We start from the raw sequence: 17,681 nt of genomic DNA on the forward strand, positions 1-17,681 counted from the left end.
GGGGTAATGCAGGAGTAGGTTTAATAATGAATAGGAAAATAGGAATGCGGGTAAGCTACTACAAACAGCATAGTGAACGCATTATTGTGGCCAAGATAGATACGAAGCCCACACCTACTACAGTAGTACAAGTTTATATGCCAACTAGCTCTGCAGATGACGAAGAAATTGAAGAAATGTATGATGAAATAAAAGAAATTATTCAGGTAGTGAAGGGAGACGAAAATTTAATAGTCATGGGTGACTGGAATTCGAGTGTAGGAAAAGGGAGAGAAGGAAACATAGTAGGTGAATATGGATTGGGGGACAGAAATGAAAGAGGAAGCCGCCTGGTAGAATTTTGCACAGAGCACAACATAATCATAACTAACACTTGGTTTAAGAATCATGAAAGAAGGTTATATACATGGAAGAACCCTGGAGATACTAAAAGGTATCAGATAGATTATATAATGGTAAGACAGAGATTTAGGAACCAGGTAATAAATTGTAAGACATTTCCAGGGGCAGATGTGGACTCTGACCACAATCTATTGGTTATGACCTGTAGATTAAAACTGAAGAAACTGCAAAAAGGTGGGAATTTAAGGAGATGGGACCTGGATAAACTAAAAGAACTAGAGGTTGTACAGAGATTCAGGGAGAGCATAAGGGAGCAATTGACAGGAATGGGGGAAATAAATACAGTAGAAGAAGAATGGGTAGCTTTGAGGGATGAAGTAGTGAAGGCAGCAGAGGAACAAGTAGGTAAAAAGACGAGGGCTAGTAGAAATCCTTGGGTAACAGAAGAAATATTGAATTTAATTGATGAAAGGAGAAAATATAAAAATGCAGTAAATGAAGCAGGCAAAAAGGAATACAAACGTCTCAAAAATGAGATCGACAGGAAGTGCAAAATGGCTAAGCAGGGATGGCTAGAGGACAAATGTAAGGATGTAGAGGCCTATCTCACTAGGGGTAAGATAGATACCGCCTACAGGAAAATTAAAGAGACCTTTGGAGATAAGAGAACCACTTGTATGAATATCAAGAGCTCAGATGGAAACCCAGTTCTAAGCAAAGAAGGGAAAACAGAAAGGTGGAAGGAGTATATAGAGGGTCTATACAAGGGCGATGTACTTGAGGACAATATTATGGAAATGGAAGAGGATGTAGATGAAGATGAAATGGGAGATATGATACTGCGTGAAGAGTTTGACAGAGCACTGAAAGACCTGAGTCGAAACAAGGCCCCCGGAGTAGACAATATTCCATTGGAACTACTGACGGCAGTGGGGGACAATATTCCATTGGAACTACTGACGGCAGTGGGAAAGCCAGTCCTGACAAAACTCTACCATCTGGTGAGCAAGATGTATGAAACAGGCGAAATACCCTCAGACTTCAAGAAGAATATAGTAATTCCAATCCCAAAGAAAGCAGGTGTTGACAGATGTGAAAATTACCGAACTATCAGCTTAATAAGTCACAGCTGCAAAATACTAACACGAATTCTTTACAGACGAATGGAAAAACTAGTAGAAGCCAACCTTGGGGAAGATCAGTTTGGATTCCGTAGAAACACTGGAACACGTGAGGCAATACTGACCTTACGACTTATCTTAGAAGAAAGATTAAGGAAAGGCAAACCTACGTTTCTAGCATTTGTAGACTTAGAGAAAGCTTTTGACAATGTTGACTGGAATACTCTCTTTCAAATTCTAAAGGTGGCAGGGGTAAAATACAGGGAGCGAAAGGCTATTTACAATTTGTACAGAAACCAGATGGCAGTTATAAGAGTCGAGGGACATGAAAGGGAAGCAGTGGTTGGGAAAGGAGTGAGACAGGGTTGTAGCCTCTCCCCGATGTTGTTCAATCTGTATATTGAGCAAGCAGTAAAGGCAACAAAAGAAAAATTCGGAGTAGGTATTAAAATTCATGGAGAAGAAATAAAAACTTTGAGGTTCGCCGATGACATTGTAATTCTGTCAGAGACAGCAAAGAACTTGGAAGAGCAGTTGAATGGAATGGACAGTGTCTTGAAAGGAGGATATAAGATGAACATCAACAAAAGCAAAACAAGGATAATGGAATGTAGTCTAATTAAGTCGGGTGATGCTGAGGGAATTAGATTAGGAAATGAGGCACTTAAAGTAGTAAAGGAGTTTTGCTATTTGGGGAACAAAATAACTGATAATGGTCGAAGTAGAGAGGATATAAAATGTAGGCTGGCAATGGCAAGGAAAGCGTTTCTGAAGAAGAGGAATTTGTTAACATCCAGTATTGATTTAAGTGTCAGGAAGTCATTTCTGAAAGTATTCGTATGGAGTGTAGCCATGTATGGAAGTGAAACATGGACGATAAATAGTTTGGACAAGAAGAGAATAGAAGCTTTCGAAATGTGGTGCTACAGAAGAATGCTGAAGATTAGATGGGTAGATCACATAACTAATGAGGAAGTATTGAATAGGATTGGGGAGAAGAGAAGTTTGTGGCACAACTTGACCAGAAGAAGGGATCGGTTGGTAGGACATGTTCTGAGGCATCAAGGGATCACCAATTTAGTATTGGAGGGCAGCGTGGAGGGTAAAAATCGTAGAGGGAGACCAAGAGATGAATACACTAAGCAGATTCAGAAGGATGTAGATTGCAGTAGGTACTGGGAGATGAAAAAGCTTGCACAGGATAGAGTAGCATGGAGAGCTGCATCAAACCAGTCTCAGGACTGAATACCACAACAACAACAACATGTTGAGATTGCAGAACGGCAAACACAAGAGAAATTTTCAGAAATGCTATTGTACTACTGGAGATTTATAATTTCAGAGCGTGATGGGAAATACTGTGACTATAGAAATCACTAAATAACTCGGATTTGTTCGGTTGTCCCGCTGTTCAAGGAATATTACGCCATTTTTAGCGCTGTCCAGCAACCAAGGCAGATTTGAACCTCAAAAGCGGTCGTGGTAGAGTACTCAACGTTTACTCTGATATTTCAGTATCGGAATACAGTAAAAGGTTGGTTCGGGACGCGGGTGCTGTAGTAGTTTACCTTTCTAAGCAGGCACAAACAAGACCTGTCGAGACTTTCTGAAGTTACATTCAGTTTTACACGGTAGAGTTGACTCCGAAGAACATAGGCATCCTGTACTCTATATATGTGTGTTTCACCTTAATGGTGTCAGTCGGAAAGATAAAATACTAATTTTTGTGCTGGAGAAGAGTAAAAAAATATTGACTATAGTCAAATCCGAAAAATAATCTCTCGAGAATTTGGCATTTCTCTATTTCTGCGACAAAGGACACATGCAGTCACAGACAAAGTTTCGAACTGCGGAAACAAGGACCAGTGTGCTTCAGCCCTAGGCTACTCAAATTCAACTGAACCTATCAGCTTGAGAGGCAGTTATAATAGTAATGTTATAAATGCTTCATATATGTGAATATAATCCGCCCTGCCTCGGTACCACTTTACACAAGCAATCCAAGTAATGGAACATTCAAAATACTTATGTTTGACTTTTATCATTTCAGTCAACATTAAAAATGGAAGACATAAAGCTAATGCTACATAATCATTGAAATGATAAGAAATTAAATGGTCCTAGCAAACGAAGTTTGTTGTCAAAGTTGAGGAAGCGTTCTTTTTAAAGTTTATTTTATATTTCACAGAGTTTAAAGAGTATTAATCTAACGAAGTTTTTGCTGATTATTTTTGTTAATATGCATCATTATTCAGTCGTTCGCATTTTTGCTGTTTCCGATAGCAGTATTGGTATAAAAATAATATACGCGTACATTTTCGAATATATGTAACTTCATTTTCTAGCTCGTTCGCTGTAGGATGTTCAGTCAGATATATGATTTTAGCACTTAACAAACACAAGAAACGAGTTTCCTTACTCATACACTGCCTAGCAAAAAAATGAATCACATTCTTAGATGTCAACGGAATCTTGTGTACAAACGCACTGTCAAAGGGTACGTAAATATTTATAGAGTTGCAATTCTCTGTGACAGGCAGAATGACCACCAGAGTGCACTAGTGTTGTTACCAGGCCTGGTTGGATGTACCAGAGGCGTGAACAGCGTCAGACCTTGCCTGATCATTGTGAAGCACATGGAGCTTCCATGTACTGATGTGAGACAGCGTCATCAGCATTTGACGACATTTGAGGGGCCTTCAGATTTGACAGTGCCCCATGTTGGGCGCGTGGAAAGGTAAGGGCAGGGTTCCGGACGACCACAACATGGGAGGTTTACTATATTGTAAGCGAAGCACATCGTAACCCCTTCAGATCTGCGGCTTCCATCCGATAACAAGTGATGGACTCGAAATTGGAACATTCTCTATCATCCCGCACTGTAGGTCGGAGATTAGCAGCAGTCGGACTTGGCAATTACTGTGCGATGTGTGGGCCGCCATTAGGACCACAACACAGAGTACTGCATTTGGAATGGTGCCTTGAATGGTAAACAAGGACTTCTGATGAATAGCGTCGCATTATGTTCGATGAATCGCCGTTTTGCACTATCCCATAGGTAAGTATGGTTCAAATGGCTCTAAGCACTATGGGGCTTAACATCTGAGGTCATCAGTCCCCTAGACTTAGAACTACTTAAACCTAACTAACCTAAGGACATCACACACATCAATGCCAGAGGCAGGATTCGAACCTACGACCGTAGCAGCAGCGCGGTTCCGGACTGAAGCACCCAGAACCGCTCGGCCACGGCGGCCGGCTAAGTGAGTATGGCTACTATGTATTGTTGCCTGACGCTGACGCACTCCTGAGGAAAGCGAGATCCCCAGGTAAGTCCCTGATAGAACATGTGTGGAACCAGCTTAAACATCAGCGCCATACCAGAGCCAGAACCCAGTGTATCAAAGACCAGTTACAACATTCTAGATGAGCTTTGACCGTGAAAGGATACAATGGCCCTACCTCATCCTTCCCAAAAGAATAAGCGTACACATCCAGGTCATAGGAGACACAGCGTCATACTAATAAGTGGGCTTATACAGCCAAATTATTTTTAAATTTGACTCTGTATTGTACTCACTGAAATAACGTCACATACCCTCTCTGCTTCATTTAGTTCCCTCCTTCCTTTGTGGGTGTTCCAGTTATTTCGTCGGGTAGTGCACTAAAGAAGTTCGCTTACCTTTTAAATATTAAAGTAATCGCTTCTGTCGAGATGCAACACGTTTTGTGCGCCGCCTGTCATACCTGATTCTTGTACTACGAAAGATCTTCAAATTCATAGAACCATTTATAAAAATAACTATCTTTTTAAAATCGTGTCATGTCTTTAATAAAATTCTGCTTAAGCACATGTGCAGTAGTCTCACAAGTTATATGTTGCTCTTGCATTTTCTGTGATCATTGACACATCATTCAAAAAATCTTTGTGATGACGTTTTCTTATCTCTTCAAATATAGCAACAAACTTCGATAGACCATCTGCCAAGCCATTTCGTTACCTATCTATCCCCAATTCATTTACATTATACTCATAATTACGTTGGCCCCTCCGTTCTGTTCCTTGACCCAAGGGTTTCTTTTCCAGTTCTGGTAATTCCCAAAGTGCAACTCTCCATTGCTCACATTAAAAGTCGATGACCTACCGCCATATATCAAAACTGGTAATACACATTACCTCATAACAATGGGCTCACATTAGCAAATTATACAACAGGAATATAATTAAAGGTTCATTGCTTGGCACCCTCCTGTTCTTTGTCTACATAAATGATTTACGTGGCACAGAGGAAGACTCTTCATTAAGTGCAGTGTTTGCTGACGACACAAATATTTTGGTAAATGATGCAGACTCAACTATATTAGACACAGTCAGGAGAATAATCGAACAGGCTTAACAACTGGTTCACAAGTAACAGCTTACAAAAATTCAAATTATGCAATTCCAGACAAATAAAAACAATTTACATATATCAGAAATAGAGATCAAGTCATACATTGGATGGCGCCCGGAGTGTGAAGTTCTTGGGCATCCAGGTATACTCAGGTGGCACCAGTATGTGGATGAGTCGACTGGAAAGCCCGGCTTTTGCCTTCTTCGGACTGAGAAATCTGTCACAGAAGAGTAACATACTACGCATAGTTTCACTCATTTCTATCCTATGGCATAATCCTCTGGGATACTGCAGCTAACATGAAAAAAGTGTTCTATAGAGGTGCACAATAAGAATATTATGTAAAATTGAAAACCAAACTTATTACAGAGGCCTCTTCAGAACTTCTTACATTTCCATACCTGAACACAAATTTCCTAATTGTGTTTGTGATGAAGATAATTCAAAAAATCCAACATGGAAAACAGTCCTATTGGTGGAAAATCCAAAATGGTTGACCTGGAGATACGAGCACTGCCTGGTAACATCACAGTCGAGTTGGTAGTCAAAGATGGCTGACCTGTAACATGGCGTACACTACGTGCTTGCCAGATCACTTGTGCTAAGTATAGAATCCAAGATGGTGGACTTGTATGTATGAGCATAGGCTACTTGTTGATACGTCACTTGTGATAAGTACAGGATTGAAAATGAATGTGGAGATACGAGCTCAGCTCTATGGTGTCAGAATTCAAGATGCGGATCCAAGATGGCTGACCTGAAGAAATGAGTACAGACCTAAGATGTCACAATCCTAGATGACTGACTGGAGCATATGAGCCAATCCTGCAGGCCTGAAAGGGTTCATGTCTTCTAAGTACAGACTGCAATATAGCCACTGGATTATTATCTGATGTCACACGTCACTTGTGCTTTGTTTAGAAACGTGTCCCAAATTCAAAACGGTAGAAAATTAAGAAATCCCACTGTATTTTTTAATGCCAGACTGTCCTCAATTTGAAACTTTGTCGCCGACTTTTGCTACTAAAAATTAGCCCCACCAAGTTTAGAATCAGAAGAACTGAATTGCTTTAAGTTTAAAACTGTTTGCTGTTTAAGCAGTAACAGTTCATGTGTCGTAGGATAGGATGGGGACGTCTTCATCTATATTTGACATGCCAGAGAGGGTTCCACAATCCACATGTTACCTGCTGTACGCAGTCTGCATTGACAGACTCCTCATCTCCCTTCCACAAAGCACCAATGTGACATGGGCATTTTGTTAGAATTTTTGCTGAAACATAGGGCAATTTGTCAGTTTCACAGTAACAGGGGCATTTTGTTGCAATTTCGTCTGTAATTTGGGATAAATTTTTTACAGTTTCTTTGTAATGGGAGCATTTTGTTATAATTTTTGCTGTAACATGGAGGCAATTTGTTACAATGTCATTTCTTACGATTTTTGCTGCAACGGGGTGTTTTGTTACAATTTTGTATAACATGGACCACTTTGTTACAATTTCTGTTGTAACTTGGAACCAGTGGTCAAAACCAAGAGAAGCTATACTAGAAAATCAGTCTCTTATGCATTTTGTTTCATGGATATACATTTTGTACTCTCAGTTTTGTAGAATAAGAGCACTATTTCCATTAAGTCAGGATATATTTAATACATTTATAAGAGCTACAAAAAACTTGAAGATCCAGTGATTATTCGCATCACTTCTTACTTTAACCAACCTATTCCATTTGCGCATTGAACGAGGAAAAAATTCCTGTACCATAATCACTCTCATGATTATTATGAGGTATACATGATATCCTGTAGAACTTCATGTGCTGAATACACAACTTGTGTAATTAGCCAAGCATGCAGTACATGTTTGGAATAAATAATATAAAAGAACGCCAGGATTGCAGAATCTAATGTTTTCAAAAACTTTGAACTTTTCCAATCATTTGCCGAAATGTAAACTGCAACTTTATTGCGACTAATTAGATAAGAAAATCAATGGACAAATTAAAAAGTAAGAAATGCAGAGACATTATTAGAACAGAGATAGATGGTAAACATCACAGCAGCGTTATTGATATTTCGCAGAAAAAAAGGGACTGTTGCCCTCTGCAACGTGTATATTATGATGAATCCAATGAAATTTTAAGACAATTGAAACTGTTGAAAGTATTGGCTGGTACAGGAAATGCTACTCATACATAAGTTATTTTAGAGTTCAGAGAAAGACACATTATCGAATAATGGAGTTGGTTGTTCAAGAACTCCACAAAATGGCAAGCGAAACATTCCCATGAAGATATGTTATAAAACAGGGTTTATATGACTTACGACACGCAGATCTTGTAGAAATGACGCAATACTTAAAGAAACATTTTAAATATATTTAATTGGTCATTGATATATATTCCAAATTTTCTTGGGCATTACCTCTGACAACAAAGATGAGAACAGCACTTCACAGGTGAAGGACCATTTGCTGTACATAGGCATGAATTTCTACCCACTAAACCCCCAATAGATCATGATGGTGAGTTTGTAATAGATGTTTAAGGCAGTACTAAAGTGATATGGAATACACCACTATTCAATATTCCTGCAGATGAAACAAAATATTATGGAACTTTTGATCAGAACAATAAAAATCCATACACGAATGTGTTACAATGTTTGCAGATGACACAAATGGATAGATTATCTTTCATAAATGATTGAACAGTATAACCAAAATGAACATCAAATAATAAACATGAAACAAATTGAAATTCATGATAAATAGCTTATAAATGCAGTACAGTCATGTTACAATGGTGGGTCCACGCAAACAGAAATTTAATATAGGTGATTTACTACTTATTTCAAAATACAGCAATGTCTTCAAGAAATGATACCGACCAAATCGGTCAGGAAATGTATGTACAGTGTACAAGGTGCAAAGGACAAATCCAAGAAATTATGTTTTTAAGAAGAGCAGAGGAAACGAAGTAACAGCAAACTTTTACGCTGAAGAATTGCAGGGGAACATTGAACCCAATGTGCTTTGCATAGAGCACAACATAAGATGTCGAGGGAACAATGTGCTGGTTTATTGGGTTGACTCCCCTTCGTCGCACATTAGCTGAGGTGGGATCTCAAAGATCTCAAAGACGTGGATAAAACGAGACACTCAAACACTGAAACACACAGTGGCATAGTATGCATCGTAGAAAGCACATCAAATATTGTTTACTTGATGGTTAGCATCTGGCAATAAAAGAGTTATTCTGTTGGACGAAGCTTGTGAAAGCCATGATATCACATGCGCTGCTTATAAAGGTCATCACGCTGCAGATCGAATATTAGCTGATAAATGTGAGTACGTTCAGAATGAGATATTGGTGTAGGACAACATTATGCTGCATATACAGTTGAAAAAAGCCATGCATGAAAAACTTAAATTGGATGTCAGGTTAAATTTTCTTCCAACTATAAATGGTCTACATTGTTCACTGAAGAAAACCAGAGTGTTTAAAAAACGTATTCAGGCATCGTTGTCAGCGGATAAAGGTGTACTGAAGCAGAAAAGCAGAAGACTGATTAAAATGCCTTGGGTTCTGCGAATACCTCTGACATCATCATCATCACTGGGTGGAGTTCTTCCATTCTTTTCAGCACTGACAGAATTTTCAGTTTCGGAATCAGCAGCTGGAAGAGTGTCAGCCATAGCCCGAGGTGTGAAAAATGCAGAAAACGCCACGGAACAGCTGTATGAAGTGAAAAGGCACAATAATTGATGTAATATATTGCTATTGTGAAAGGAATATGTTTAAAACCATATCGACATGTAGAGGAGTTGATCATAGAAAAGCTATTAGTGTAATGCTCAACAGGCTGCTTGCAAATAATGAACCGATTAAATTAGTCAAAAATGTCAACATTCCAATATTTCAGGGTGTGCTTATGTGAAATACATTACCAAAGATTATGTGAAAATCTGCAGAATTGCAAATTTAGATGTTGTTGGAGGATCCAAGACTCACTGGATGGCATATGGTTAAGAAATCGAAATAACGTCTACCAGTTTCATTTGTTCAAAGACGTACATCTGCCTGAAGAATTACTCACTATTTTCCAAACAACCATATGTTCTACAATTTTTAATGCTGTCAAAATTTCAATACGTACATCTGTAGAAAATTATGTCTAATGTTCCTACTGGTGGTTGCAAAGAAACTTGCAAATAAAAACAATCATTATATGTCTATTCGTCAGGTGTGATGTGTACACTCTGACTTTAAAAATGCGATACTCAGTTCTAGAAACCGATTACTTTCCATCTGTTGATTTAAACAATGGATATTGGAGTATCACTTTCTTAATGTCACAGTGTCAAATTTCAAACTATATCTACAATTTGGTAGAGTCGTGCAGATACCATGCGGTGCATATTATATTCATGATTTAAACACATATTTAATGCATTTTGTACCAGCGTTCGAGTTACATGCAAACATCAGTAAACTTAACGATGAAACATGTACAACAAAAGGGGCAATAGACTTTGGACAGAAATGTTCTGTAGGATTCCTGTTAGGTTTCTGAAACTGTCATGGTGCAGAAATCATAGTACAGTATGTTTACACTTGTGGCTGCAACTTGGCGATACGGTACAAAACATACGCAGCTATCATCTACCAGTGGTGTTATTTTGGTGTAATATGAGGGGGAATGTGCTCAGCACAACACTTTCGCAGCGAACCTTGCAGCAGTTGATTTTTATGTCTGAAATCGAATCTTGATTCAGTTCAAGCAACCGAGATACTGTAAAAGTCGACAGCTTTGTGACTAATTTATTACTTTGTGGCAACAGTGAGCTCCAGCTTTTTATTCTTAAAAGTTGCAGTTCGGGTCATCATTCAGCATATAGGTCTGCTGCAGTGTGTTCTTGCAAAGTACTGTGATTGGTGATGTAAGCTACTAGTACGTCCATTACACCTCAACTGTCATAAAGCCACTTTGTTGTAAGGGGAAAAACATGTTCGTAGATTTCTTGGAACTTTCTGCTGCTGTTGATGACTTTTGAGATGCTGTTCAACTGAAGGTAAGCTGATAAAAATGAGCTATACTAGTATGTGCAGATCATTCTGGACAGTAGTTAAAGGTTACAAAAAATTCCTTCAGTCATTGGAAAAGGAAAAGCGTTATTTCCATAGATTATTGGGATAAATTTGACAGAACGCTTACCTGTAGAACCAAGAGAGGCAACTGAAATCGTAAATAAAAGACAAGTCTGATAAATGTAATTAGCGTCATTTATTAATGGTTTATTGAAAAAGACAAAGTTTTATTTCTCATTATAAGGCTGTTTCTAAATAAGAGATTGGGTTGATCAACACATTGTTTTTGTAATGATTTTGTTTTTTATCAAATCACTGAACTTGTAAGTAAGTGTTTGACAGTTTCAAGTAGTTGCATTGCTTAGAGGCTTTCGTGTTAAATGTGTTATGACCTGCTTTTTTCTCATGCTGTTCTGCTGAACAAATGTTTAAATAACGGTATGAAATTTTTGTTTTATAACCTTGCTTAGTGCAACATACTTTTTACCATTCTTATTCTGTTTCAACGAAGATTTTTAGGATTTTAAGAAATATAAGCGTTACTAAGTTGGCAAATTTTGTGAAAAATGTTTTTCTATATATGGCTAAAACAAAAAGGAAACACAAGTTCGGCCCATTGTTATTACAGACGAATTTAATTCTACTTTCCCTGCCTTACATTTCATGTCTCCTGAGCTGAAGGTAAGTTTGTGACATTTAATATTCCATATTCTGGATATCTCATTGGATATAAAAACTTTATTTCTATCAAAATTAAAGGATAAAGGTTATAAAATTCCGTATATGTGGGGATTACGTGTCACAGTAAATGTTTTTATAGGGTATGATAGAAAAAGTGCAAACAGTGTCTCAAAATTGTCCAGTTTTACTGTATTGTCGATTAACGAAATAAATGTCGAGTACAGTATTGAAACGAAAGTATATCTCAATGACATATTGGTTCATGCGGTCTACGGATTGTTCCCTATGGTTGGTCCAGGATATAAAAATGATGAGCCTCCAGCCAACGCCATTTCCCTTCCAGTGACTGTCCAGACATTAGACCATCATGAGTGAAATATTGTGGACCAAGAGGGACATATCGTCGACTTTCGTGGTGTAGAAATCATAAAGTGTTTGGAACTGAGACAGGAGCATGGCGGTATGGTATAAAAACAACACATGCAGTGATCCTCTTCTAGTGGAGTCATTCCGGTGCAGTATGAAGTGGAATATACTCACCACAAGAGTTTCGCAGCTGATGTCTACGTTCTGAACATCGGAGCGCCTACTTTCCATCAGGCAGGATCTAACTCACCTCGTGAAGCTGACTGCAATCTGTCTTATGGCAACGCAGCTAGAACAAGCTCCTAGTAGCACTGGGAATCGAAAGTTGATCGTCGGTAAAGCAGATGCCAGACTGAGATTCATTGGAAGAATCCTAAGGAAATACAATCCGAAAATAAAGGAAGTAGGTTACAGTACGCTTGTTCGCCCACTGCTTGGATACTGCTCAGCAGTGTGGGATCCGTACCAGATAGGGTTGATAGAAGAGATAGAGAAGATCCAACGGGGAGCAGCGCGCTTCGTTACAGGATCATTTAGTAATCGCGAAAGCGTACGGAGATAATAGACTCTGCAGGAGAGACGCTCAGTAGCTCGGTACGGGCTTTTGTTGAAGTTTCGAGAACATACCTTCTCCGAGGAGTCAAGCAGAATATTGCTCCCTCCCACGTACATCTCGCCAAGAGACCATGAGGATAAAATCAGAGAGATTAGAGCCCACACAGAGGCATACCGACAATCCTTCTTTCCACGAACAATACGAGACTGGAATAGAAGGGAGAACCGATAGAGGTACTCAAGGTACCCTCCGCCACACACCGTCAGGTGGCTTGCGGAGTATGGATGTAGATGTATATGTAGATATGCAAATGATTAGCTTTTCAGAGCATTCACACAAGGTTGGCACCGGTGACGACACCTACAACGTGCTGACATGAGGAAAGTTTGCAATCGATTTCTCATACACAAACAGCAGTTGACCGGCGTTGCCTGGTGGAAAGTTGTTATGATGCCTCGTGTAAGGAGGAGAAATACGTACCATCACGTTTCCGACTTTGATAAAGATCGGATTGTAGCCTATCGCGATTGCGGCTTATCGTATCGAGACATTGCTGCTCGCGTTGGTCGAGATCCAATTGTTAGCGGAATATGGAATCGGTGGGTTCAAGAGGGTAATACGGAACGCCGTACTGCATCCCAGCGGCCTCGTATCACTAGCAGTCGAGATGACAGGCATCTTATCCGCATGGCTGTAACGGCCACCCATCGATCCCTAAGTCAACAGATGGGGACGTTTGCAAGACAACAACCATCTGCACGAACAGTCCGACGACGTTTGCAGCAGCATGGACTATCAGCTCGGAGAACATGGGTGCGGTTACCCTTGACGCTGCAGCACAGACAGGAGCGCCTGCGACGACGAACCTGGGTGTACGATTCGTCATCGCCATACTGGCGTGTCACCAGGCGTGATGGTATGGGGTGCCATTGGTTACACGTCTCGGTCACTTCTTGTTCGCATTGACGGCACTTTGAACAGTGGACGTTACATTTCAGATGTGTTACGACCCGTGGCTCTACCCTTCATTCGATCCCTGCGAAACCCTACATTTCAGCAGGATAATACACGACCGCATGTTGCAGGTCCTGTACGGGCCTTTCTGGATACAGAAAATGTTCGACTGCTGGCCTGGCCAGCACATTCTCCAGATCTCTCACCAATTGAACACGTCTGGTCAATGGTGGCCGAGCAACTGGCTCGTCACAATACGCCAGTCACTACTCTTGATGAACTGTGGTATGGTGTTGAAGCTGCAGGGGCAGCTGTACTTGTACACGCCATCAAAGCTCTGTTTGACTTAATGCTCAGGCGTATCAAGGCCGTTATTACGGCCAGAGGCGGTTGTTCTGGATACTGATTTCTCAGTATTTATGCACCCAAATTGCGTGAAAGTGTAATCACATGTCAGTTCTAGTATAATATGTTTGTCCAATGAATACCCGTTTATAATCTGTATTTCTTCTTGGTGTAGCAATTTTAATGGCCAGTAGTGAATTTGAGTATACTGTGGGAAATCTGTAGCACCATGGCTGGATGGAGTCATGAACTGTCGTCGTTCCAGATGGGTGTCAGTGTCTCGACCACAGTGCAACACCTCGTTAGCTGAAAATGGGTCAGCAAGTAGCCAATATTAGCAATAACTATCCCTGACAGCCATTGTACAGAGGCTTTCGAAGTGTGCTCGTACACATAGTAGATTCGGAAAATACGAGACTAACGAAAAACTACTTCGTCAAAATAGTTCAAAGTAGTAACTATACCGTCTGATGCATTTAAAACAGCAAAACCACGTCTTCATTCCCACTGAGTGGTCTCAAAAAACTTTAAAAAGGTGTTACTGCAACCATATCTATATTTTGCAGGCAACTATACAGCGTATATGACTCTGAATTTCTGCACTTTCGGCGTGGGTGCTAGAAACTATGAATATTCTCGATACGTAATACCTTAATATACACTGAAGAACCAAAGAAACTGGTGCACAGGCCTAATATTGTGTGAGGCCCCAGAGAGCACGCACAAGTGCCGCAACACCACGTGGCATGAACTCGATTAATCTCTGAAGTAGTGCTGGCGGGAACTGACACCATGAATCCTGCAGGGCTGTCCATAAATCCGTAAGAGTACGAGGGGATGGAGATCTCTTTTGAACAGCACGTTGCAAGACATCCCAGATATGGACTTTGATGGCCAGTGGAAGTGTTTAAACTCAGAAGAGTGCTCCTGGAGCCTCTCTATAGCAATTCTGGACGTGTGGGATGTCGCATTGTCCTGCTGGAATTGCCCAAGTCCGTCTGAATGCACAATGGACATGAATGGATGCAGGTGATCAGACAGGGTGCTTACGTACGTATCACCTGTCAGAGTTATATCTAGACGTGTGAATGGCGTCCACCAGTTGAACAGTCCCCTGCTGAAATGCAGGGTCCATGGACTCATGAGATTGCCTCCATATCTGTACACGTCTATTCACTTGATACAATTTGAATCGACACTCGGCCAAGCAGGCAACATGTTTCCAGCCATCAACAGTCCAATGTAGGTGTTGACAGGTCCAGGCGAGGCGTAAAGCTTTCTGTCGTGCAGTCATAAAAAGTACGCAGGTGGGTCTTCAGCTCCGATAGCCCATATAGATGATCTTTCGTTGAACTGTTCGCACACTGACACTTCTTGGTTGCCCACACTGAAATCTGCAGCAATTTGCGGAAGGGTTGCACTTCCGTCACATTGAATGCTTTTCTTGAGTCGTCGTTGGGCCCGTTCTTGCACGATCTTTCTCCTGTCCCAGAGATGTTGGAGACTTGATGTTTCATCGGATTCGTGATATTCACGTTACATTCGTGAAATGGTCGTACGGGAAAATCCCCACTTCATCGCTACCTCGGATATGCTGTGTCCCATCGCTCGTGAACCGACTGTAACACAAAGTTGAAGCTCACTTATATCTGATAAGGTGCCATTGTAGCAATAGTAACCTATCTAACAACTGCGCCAGATACTTCTTGTCTTACATAGGCGTTGTCGACCGCAGCGCCGTATTCTGCCTGTTTACATACCTCTTTATTTGAATACGCATGTCTACGCCAATTTCTTAGACGCTTCACGGTATACTAGTTTCGAACTACGCAGATTGCCTTCCGAGGCAACCAAAAAGGAGCACACAGTAGGCAGTGAACAGTGAATACAAAAGAGGTATTACAACAAAAAGTTCAGATTTGATAGAAATTAATTATTTCAATACAAACAAATCTGCAATGGCAATACCTGATCTTAATAATAAATATGCAAGTGGCAACACATTGTAAATGTTTGCAGAATGAATGCCACAATCCACATATGCCCTTACCAAGTCAGAATCAAACTGGAGGTCAACACAGCTAACAACACCAGGAAACAAGCGATCGTCCACACAATGGGAATGTCATGTTTTAAAATGGGGATACGTCAAACACCTTTATTTAACCCCACACCATTACAGTGAATGACAACAGAAAATGTACAAGTATTACACCAATACAAATACTAGTGTTGCATGTACTCGTTACCCATTGGAACATAAGATAAGCATTTCGTATTCAAGTGGGCGTCCTCGGCCAGTGGAAGAATCCAATTAAAATGATGGGCATCACAGCTCCTTTATCAACCAGTCACATACCATATAAAGTACAATGAAACAAATCACATTCATTGCTCCATTACAAATTTTGAGTTTGGCATACAGATGGCTCTGTTACAAAAGTCTACATAGGGGAAGGTTGGGCAAAGTGGTCATGTTAAGAAATATTTGTTTGTTGTTGAAGAAAATAAATAAGAAATAAACTATACATTAACATACGATATCCTACATATTTAGCTACATAAGGCAATTTTTATTTTAACTTTATCTCGGTAAATTTTATATATATATATATATATATATATATATATATATATATATATATATATATATATTTACTCTATCCCTACCAAATGGCCACCTCGGGGTGGGGCAAAGTGGCCATGAGGTGGCCACTTTGCCCGATATAAAATACAAAATTTAAACTGAATTTGTATACTAAATGAAAACGTATTTTCAAAATAAAAACATTATTACCATCGTAGAGAAAGAAAGTTTCACACTGAGTTTATTTACAAGCGTCACAAATAAAGTCATTGTCTTCTTCACACCCGGCATAAGCCTCATGTGCCCATCGTAAACAGCCCGAACACCCTACCCATCCTTCATTTTCCCTTGACTTGGAATATAGCAATCAGTATCACTCAAGTCACTTTCCGAGTCATTAAACAAAGCACGCTTCGCTGATTTCGATTTCTGCTTTCCTTTAACTTTTACTTTACTTCCTTCATTCCTTTTCTTACTCTGTTTTCCTTTTTTCAGTTCCAATTTCATTTTCTTAAGTCTTTCCTTTTCTTCTGTTTCTGCTTTTGCGGCTACTAGTTTCATCTTGAAAGGGCTTGACGTTAAAACTGCAGCTGTTCCTTTTTTTCGTTTATTTTCTCGTTTGATAATATTTGCTTTAGGGATTGGAACAGTATCCTGTGGGCTTACAGCAAAAGTATAGGGCCTATTGGTCTTGGAGATGCTGATTAAATAACATGAAGTACTGCAATGAGGCAGTGGGCTGCGTTGGCTGTTTGAAACCCTCAATAGTTTTGTAAACAACATACAATACTATTATTTTTCAATTGAAATATATTTTACTCTATGTCCGGCAAAGTGGCCACGGTCGGGCATAGTGGCCACAGACGTGGCTACTTTGCCCTCTTCGCCGTCATTACATAAACGCCACACTACCGGCTAAACGAATCGAGCAACGCGTTGCACAGACACATCATTGTGTAGCCTAAATACACCCCTTTTAAGATGTTACTATCAGTTGCCTGTATTATGAATGAAAGGTTGGTTATAGTAGTTAATTAAATACACTTACCTTACATCAGGACATTGAAAAACACGAAAATATTCAATATCTTTTAAACACATCTGCGATGGCGTACCAATGGAATAGTTGACGCGTCCGCCTCTGTGTAGCAGCACCGTACAGTGCAGTAACCGGGCAGGTAAGAATAAGGGGAGATGGCGCTACGTATCCCAGCCGCACTACGTTTTGAAGCCATGGAGGCGTGGCT

The sequence above is a fragment of the Schistocerca americana genome, chromosome 8 (assembly GCF_021461395.2).
Source record: "Schistocerca americana isolate TAMUIC-IGC-003095 chromosome 8, iqSchAmer2.1, whole genome shotgun sequence".
Lineage (NCBI taxonomy): Eukaryota > Metazoa > Arthropoda > Insecta > Orthoptera > Acrididae > Schistocerca > Schistocerca americana.